Consider the following 9,181-nt stretch of genomic DNA (forward strand, 5'->3'; position numbering starts at 1 on the left):
CTTGCCTGGAGAATTCCGGGGACGGGGGAGCCTGGTGGGCTGCCATCTATGGGGTCACACAGAGTCGGACACGACTGAAGCGACTTAGCAGCAGCAGCAGAAGCAAGCGTCTTTTAATTTCATGGCTGCAGTCACCATCTGCAGTGATTTTGGAGCCCAAGAAAGTAAAGTCTGCCACTGTTTCCATTGTTTCCTCATCTATTTGCCATGAAGTGATGGGACTGGATGCCATGATCTTAGTTATTTGAATGTTGAGTTTTAAGCCAGAGCTTTTTCACTCTCCTCTTTCATTTTAAGTATATGTATATACTACATTTCCTTAACCCATTTATCTATTAATGGACATTTAAGTTGCTTTTACCTCTTGGCTATTGTGAATAATATCCCAATGAACTTGAGAATACAAATATCTCCCTAAAATCTTGCTTTGAATTGTTTTGAATATATACCCAGAAGTAGGATTTCTGGGTCATTTGGTATTTCTATTTTTAATTTTTTTGAGGAGCCTCCATACTATTTTCCATAATGGATGCAACATTTACATTCCCACAAATGGTACACAAGGGTTTCAATATTCCTATAACCTTGTCAATCCTAAAGGAAATCAATTCTGAATATTCATTGGAAGAACTGATGCTGAAGCTGAAGCTCCAATCCTTTGGCCACCTGATGCAAATAGCCAACTCATTAGAAAAGACCCTGATGCTGGGAAAGATTGAAGGCAGGAGGAGAAGGGGACAACAGAGGATGAGATGGTTGGATGGCATCACTGACTCAATGGACATGAGTTTGAGCAAGCTCCGGGAGATGGTGAAGGACAGGGAAGCCTGGTGTGCTGCTGTCCATGGGGTCTCAAAGAGTCAGACACGACTGAGCAGCTGAACAACAACAACAATAGCTTTGTCAACACCTGCCTTTTCTTTTGTTACTGGCATCCGAATGGCCAACTGCTATGTCGCCCTATCAAATATCAACTGTGCCAGCCAGTCTCTTGATGGGAATATGGGATAGCAAGCAATTCAAGATGGAGGCTGTTTAGATGCCCGAATCACAGAGTTTTAAAGATTCCAACAGTCCTAAATCTATACACTTAAATAGTTTGAAATGGTTTATTGATGGTGAGTAATCAAATAGCAGTGCTCCCACTAGACAGTAGTGGGCTGTGTTGGCGTGGCAACCTTCGATGACGTCATATAATTCGGTCAGAAGAAGACAGCTCGGGCCTCCCAACCCTGCTCCTGCCACTATCAAGGTGTGGGTAGTGGGAAAATTCGTAACCACTGTGAGCTCATTCGGAGAAGGCAATGGCACCCCACTCCCCTACTCTTGCCTGGAAAATCCATAAGAGGAGGAGCCTGGTGGGCTGTAGTCCATGGGGTCGCTAAGAGTCAGGCACGACTGAGTGACTTCACTTTCACTTTTCACTTTCATGCATTGGAGAAGGAAATGGCAACCCACTCCAGTGTTCTTGCCTGGAGAATCCCAGGGACAGTGGAGCCTGGTGAGCTGCCGTCTATGGGGTTGCACAGAGTCGGACACGACTGAAGTGACTTAGCAGCAGCAGCAGTGAGCTCATTGCCCACATTCTTGAATTGGGAATAATGATATCTACTGCACTGTACATTGTTGACATGAGGATTGAATGAAAGGATGTACGTAAAGTGTCTGCCACATAGTATGCTATCAACAAATGCTAGCTTCTTTTTGTTTAATCCCCAAATCCATTTCTCATGCAAGTTAATGTATGAAGAGATCAAAACCAAAATTTTTAATAAAAGCCTGATAGTGTCAGGAGATCTTCAATAGTCGCTATAATTATGTTTTTTATAGTATTTTACAGTAGTTTATCCCAGATATTCGACCTGAAACTACCCTACATGAAGAGGAGTTTGCCACGAAAATAAGATTTAAATAATGCTTTCTGGAGAAGAGTTTCCTTGTCTTTATCTTTAACATATGTATAAAATCAAAAAGGTTTTCAAAAGTAAGTTGTCCTAGCGTCTTAAGCAAATAGGATCTGAGAATCTATACTCATAGACTTGATGTTCATGGATAAAGTCTCACATTGCTATCTGTGGTAGTTCATCAGTCCATTCTATTCAATAAACACATTATAAATCTATTTTCAACAAATCAGCCAGAGGGATGTTCTTAAGCTATAAGCTAAATCCTGTCACACCTCCAATGACTTCCTACTAGAAAGTTATTACACCATAGATGGCAGGTATCTTTGTCTGTTTTCATCACTGCTATAAACTTAGTATGTAGAATAATGCCAAAAAGATAAGGGGCCCTTAATAATTACTTATTGAATAAATACATAAATGAGCAAAGGAATAAATGAAATAGTCATATTGAAAGAATTTCCATACAGTATCCCCAGGTTCTGAGTAAATGTCCTGATTATTTTTTAGAAACCTTCGAGGACTTCTAACCAAGGTCTTGAAGTGCAGTCAGGAAACCAGTCAATCCCTGATGATGGAAGGGTCACTTCCTCTGTGATGTTTGAATCTGCAGTCAGTACAGATGTCTCTCCCTAAAGACTGCTGGGCCTGAACACAGTGAATTATTTTTAACTCATTCCCTAGAGGAGAAACCTTACTTCAGTTCAGCCTCCAGCTCAGTGTACAAGCTCAGGGCCTTAGGATGTGGAGAGGAGCAAGGTTTGAGCACCGTTAGCGCTTCGAATTTCCCCTAAGATGTTCTTCTCACAGATGTAGACAAAAAAGGATGTGCTTAATAGTCAATTATCAATGACATTTTGCTCCTTCTATATAAACAACCTTGTTTTATTGTTGTTGTTTAGTCACTAAGTCATATCCAAGTCTTCTGAGACCCCATGGACTATAGCCCACTATGCTCCTCTGTCCACGGGATTCTGCAGGCAAGAATATTGGAATGGGTAGTCCTTTCCTCCTTCAGGGGATCTTCCTGACCCAGGGATCAAACCTGCCTCTCCTGCCTTGGCAAATAGATTCTTTACCACTGAGCCACTGAGGAAGGTGGAAACAAGGTTATCCCAAGACTTATCTTTGAGTTTCACTTCAGTATGTTGAGTTGTAGTTGTGTATTTGATCAACCATATCTCTTGCTGGATAAGATATCACTGCAAGAACAGTGGTGTATTGAGAAACAATTTTCCTAAGCCAGGTAATCTAGCAATAGAATTTTATTTCTATTTTAAATGGAATTTTATTTTATTTTATTCCATTTCTATTCTTGACATTCAGGCTCCTAAAATTACTGTGTCAAATAAGAGTATCTCAGACATGTAATGTTTAACTAGCTCTCTACTTGGGACCAGAAAACTGGACTTTCATGTGCCCATTGGCAGTATGTGTGTATGTGTGATAGAGAGAGAGAAAATGAGAGAAAACGAGAACATACTCAGAGCTGGCTTACCAAATTAGTCAATCAGGAATTAGAAATAGTTTCTCACTGGTTTGCATTCAGATCATTTAAACATGACCTGACTGATAATAACACCACTCAGTGTGACCAAGAAGGTCTGAACTCAACTAAACATATGTGATTGGGTGAGGTTCTCTCAAAAACATAGAGAGAAAGGAAAAAAGAAAATGTAAGGAAGGAAGGAAGGTTACTAGATTGAAGTATCAATAAGTGAAATTTAGAAAGAATGGACGTAAGGCCTGAGAATGTTTTCAAAATTGAAAGCGCCCACATATCACCTGAGGGTTTTTTTTTAATGCAAGTTTTTTGTTCAGTGGACCAGTATTGGGACAGATTCTGCATTTCTAACAAGTCCCAGGTGGTACTGATGCTGGAGGCCCACAGATTACACTTCAAGTAACAATGTTTTCAAACACGCTGACAAAAGGCCTAGCTTCCCCCAAATGGGAAAGAAGCCATCCACACGAATCAGGTCAAGGCAAAAAGTGATGTCAGCAGGCCCTTGGATCGTTGTTCACTCATCGAAACACCATGATTGGATTATGGGAAGAAATCATTATTTGATTAGTGCAGTATAGTTCAAGCTCCCTTTCTGTTGCAAGCATGAATCACTAATGCTTAGTCTGGGGTTGTTACTGTGAGACTTTAAGATTCACAGTAACAACCCTAGACTAAGCTATATATGTATATATATATGATTAAATATATATATATAAACATATATAGACACATATATACATAATCATGTGTATATATGCATAATTTTATTTATTTTTGGCTATGCTGAATCTTTGTGGCTTTGCACAGGCTTTTCTCTACTTGAGGTAAGCTGGGGCTGCTCTCTAGCTGTGATGCACACACTTCTATTACAGTGGCTTCTTCTGTTGTGAACGCTGGTGCACATGGAATTTCAGTAGCTACAGCGTGCAGGCTCGGTAGTTGTGGCACATGGGCTTATTTGCTCCACAGCATGTGGAATCTTTCTGGACCAGGGATCAAACCTATGTCTCCTGCATTGGCAGGCAAATTCTTAACCACAGGACCACCAGGAAAGTCCTAATCCTTTGGTTTTATGGAATTCTCATGATAAATAATGCTATTGAGCATCTTTTCATGTGCTTCCGGGCCCTTTGAATTTTCTCTAATATGAGGGGCTTCCTGAAGTCATTGACTGAATCATGCAGGATTCCAGAAGGAAGCAAAGTCAAAGAGTTATTTTCCTAACTGACTGATCAGAAATATAAGTTGGCGTAGATTTGAGTGTATCATAAAACAGCAAATTCATCCATCTACAGTACAAAGAAGACTCATAGACCTTTGAATTCGGCACTTTCAAGGTCTGACTTCCTTGTTCAAATAACAAGGCATAATTTATGGGCCTTATATCATCATAGCTCTAGACAAAATGATTTTGGCTATGACACATCAAATTGAATACTGAGGAGGAAAAAATGACTTATTCTTCAAGAGTTGTTAAGGTCAATGTGACTTGCCTAAATATTGAAGCACATGCTCTGTGGGTAGGAAGGACATTGTAATAGGTTGGACCCGCTGTGTATTGGAGTGAAATAGGTGGGACACATTGAGGGCCTAAGGAATGTGTTATGGAAGAAAGTATAAAGAAAGACAGAGCCAAGGACTTAGCTTCAGGAAAATTGTGTACTTAGGAATGGGAAGAGAAAAGAGCCATGAAAGTCTAATAAGAGGAGTGGGCACAGTCAAATGCATTAGTACAGAAGCCAAAGACAAGAGCACGACTTGGAAAAGGGGTAGCGGTGCCAAATAGCATTAAATATTCAAGAAAACACAAAAGTATGAACACTGGCAAGAGGTCACTGGATTTCACAAGTGGTTGGTCATTATTTTATTTTGAGTACATAGCTTAATCAGAGTTAATATAAATGACATTTGTTGGTGTTGTTTAGTCTCTAAGTCATATCCAACTCTTTGTCGATCCTATGGAACGTAGCCTGCCAAGCTCCTCTGTCCTTGGGATTTCCCAGGCAATAATGCTGGAGTACAGTGGCATTTCCTTCTCCAAGGATTCTTCCCCACCCAGGGATCAAACCTGTGGCTGCTGCATTAACAGGCAAATTCTTTACCACTGAAAGGAGTAAGTGGAATGGGGCTATATGAGCTTTCTTCTGAAATAATTGCGAAATTAATATGAGAAAGACACAAAGACTCTGAGCAAAAGCATAAATACATTTAAAGTTAGTATAATTCAGCACTAAAATGACCTTTAAATTCACTTTATGAAAAATACTGCCCATTTCCTTGATTTCTTATTAGTTTTATCCCTTACTAATAATAATATCCTTTGATAATAATTTTACAGAAAAATCTTTCTAAACAAATTTATTTTATCATTTTTTTCTGTGCATATATCTGCTCAGCCAGTCAGCATAGTAAACATGGAAATAAACATGGCAGAAGGGCTTCCCAGGTGGCTCTAATGGTAAAGAACTTACCTGCCAATGTAGGAGATGCAAGAGATGTGGCTCCATCCCTGGGTCAGAAGATCCCCTGGAGGAGGACATGGCAGCCCACTCCAGTATTCTTGCCTGGAGAATCCCATGGACCGAGGAGCCTGGTGGGCTATGGTCCATGGGGTCACAAAGAGTGGGACACGATGGAAGAGGCTTAGCATAGCACAGCACACACAGCACAAATGGCAGAAAAGACCTCGAGAATGTTCTGGTTCAGTCATGAGCCCATTTTTGGCCTCACTGAATATGCAGTACTTTAATTATCACTCACAGTTGTTACCTGCTAGGGTTTCAGAACACAGCTGGGGAGACTTAGTCTAGATGGAAAGAAAATCTGGCTGACAATGAGAGTTATTAAACACTGCAAGGATTACTAGAGGAAACTATAGTTGTCTTTTCTTGTAAAGTGCTTAAAATCAGGCTGGCTACCTAGTTATCTGATACGTGCTCTTGGGCAGAAGCAGAAAGACTGACTCATTGACCTTTCAGAGTCCCTCCAGACCTTTTATCGTCATGCTGAACCTATTCACACCATGAAAGAAAGACTCTAAGAGCCTGCCTTTTCTTCCTACACTTAACACACATTTATTACAGACCCTCTCTGTGCTCAGCACTCTGCTTGGTGCTAGAAACATAATTTCAACCTTTAAGGAGATCACAAGCTTTGGTCAAAAGGTGAAGCAAAAATGTTCCATCTACATAAGTGTTAACCACATGGGGTGATTGGAGATGCTATTTAAAACAGTGAGTGCCTTCAAAGGACAAAGCCTACTGTGACGGGGTCTATCCCTTGCCCTGGGTCTCTTCTCAAAAGAGTAGAAGGCTCGTTTGTTCAACTGAGCCCATTGATGGGTATGAGATAGACAAAAGAACTTAAAGCAGAGGTACAGGAGAGAGTAGAGTTCTCTGCATAATTGGAAATCTCTGATTCACTGGAAAACCTGGATGAGACTGGGAGCAAGATAGGGATGGAGTAGGGAAGTCAAGAGTCCAGGGGTTATCTGGGGCAACCATGGCCAGTGAGAAAGCCCTTGGTCTGTGGTGGCTTAAATATATCTATGAACCTGACAATCCTACCTTTAAAAAGCTAACAAGAGGGACTTCTGTCCAAACAAGTTAACTGGTAGAGACTCATCTCTCCCAACTTCTCCCTCTGGAGGATAACAATAAACACTGGAAATAGTGCAGGAGAAAATCAAGGAGAACTCTCAAAGGAGGAGGGAGGAAGGTAAACTGATTTAAGAAGCCCACAACCAAAGAGAAAGGGGTAACAGAGGATGAAATGGTTGGATGGCATCATTGACTCAATGGACATGAGTTTGAGCAAACTCCAGGAGATGGTGAAGGACAGGGAAGCCTGGCATGCTGCAGTCCGTGGGGTTGCAAAGAGTCAGGCAACCGAACAACAATGACTAAAGAAACAGCGTTATGTCTGGGCATCTTACAATCTCTTGCCCAACAGAAGGCCATCTGGTTGGCACTTCCCAACCCCAAAAACTAACAACAGAAGGTGTCCAGGTAATCCACAAGGGATGGATCAAAGCCCCATTGAAAACAGGTTACCTGGGGAAACATTCTCCTTCCTTGATGGTCCTGGGACCTTTCTCTTCCACTCAGAGACACCGCCTGTGGGGCACTGGACACCCACAAAGTGGATTCCACCACAAGCACTCGCCCCCAGACAGCCTTCGCTGTCTCCATAAGCCAGAGACATCACTGTCTCACCCAGAGACTCAAGACAGGTGACATGCCAAGTGACATTCCTTCCACCCCTTCAAGACCTGTTGGAGCCCCATGGCTGACCTTTAAGAATAGCCAAAGGAAGTTCATAGAACAGAAATGATGTGAAAAAGAAAGCTTTCATGCCATGAAGAAGGAAGAAAAAACAGCGAGAAAAAGCAATACAATACAGTGTATTGTATGTGCCTTCTCCACATGAGTTTTCGAAAATATGTGCTGTGACTAAAATTAAAATTATAACACCATCTAGTACTTAAGACAGTATTTAAAGTGGAGAAGGTAAAGGGTTAATGGAAGTAAAGTTTCCACACTTAGCTGGAAGCAGCAAAACGCTGATACAGTAGTCAGTGATAAAGTATGGGTATTGTCATACCCAGAGCAGCCAAGAAAACTATGCAAAGCAAATTACTCAAAACAACTAAAACTACATCAAGGTGGAATCTTTAAAACATTTTCAAGTAACCCACAGGAAGTCAAGAGGGAGGGAAAAAAAAAAAAAACAACAGAAGAATGAGAAACTGGAAATAAACAGAAAACAAATAATTGTTAGAGTTAAGGTTAACATATCATAAATGGTTCAAATATGCCAACTGGAAAGCAGAAATTGGCAAACAGAATTGTTTTAAATGATTTAACTACATGCTGCTTACAGGAAATTTACTTCAAATTCAATGGCATAGGTAGGTTGAAAGAAAAAGGATGAAAAAAGAAGACATACTATTTTATTTATAAAAATGAATTGAGATAGATACATAAGCTTGTATATGTATACAAAAATGTCACAGAAGACTACACAAATCATTAACAGTATTTCTGATGAGGGTAACTGGGGATCTGGTATGAAAATTACTTCACTGTCTAGCCTTCCATGCTCTTAAAAAAATTAACACATGCTCTAGTTAGTTATTTTTAAGTTTATGTAAAAATAAGCTGAAGAAAATAACTTTGGTTAATAAAAGTTAAGGACTATGTAATAAACAATGTTATGTTATTTATTATAGTCGTGAAATGATGGATTCCACCAAGGCAAACCAAAAACCACTAGTAAAAGTCCTAAATTATGTGCTTAATCTGTATTAACATTGCTCTAGAATTGATAGAGAATCATGGGAAAGAACACATGTTCCCTCTTTGCGTCAACAGCAGGACAGAGATGTGGGAATAGCCGTGAGCTAATGAGTGAATAATACCTCAGCCAAGGCAAAAGAGAATCAAACTTGCCCATAAAAATTTAAGTCCCCCTGCCCTCCCACCTTCACCCACTTTTACAGGCATGTGTGGTTGTTCAAGTTTATTTCATTTTCATCTCAAAGAAGAGAGATTTTATCTGATCATTAGGTAACAGAAGCATGATCTGTACCTTGGTCTAGGACACTTGTGTCCACTTGTAGAAAGACAGTGTTAAACGGTTGGACCAAAAATGACGCATCTAGAGTTCTCAAAATTTTTCAGTGGTAATCCTCATTTATTATTTTAATTACTTAAGTATTATTTCTAAACTATAACGAACAAATCATGTTCCTTAGATGCAAGCTGCTTAG

This window comes from Bubalus bubalis, chromosome 10 (genome assembly GCF_019923935.1).
Source record: "Bubalus bubalis isolate 160015118507 breed Murrah chromosome 10, NDDB_SH_1, whole genome shotgun sequence".
NCBI lineage: Eukaryota > Metazoa > Chordata > Mammalia > Artiodactyla > Bovidae > Bubalus > Bubalus bubalis.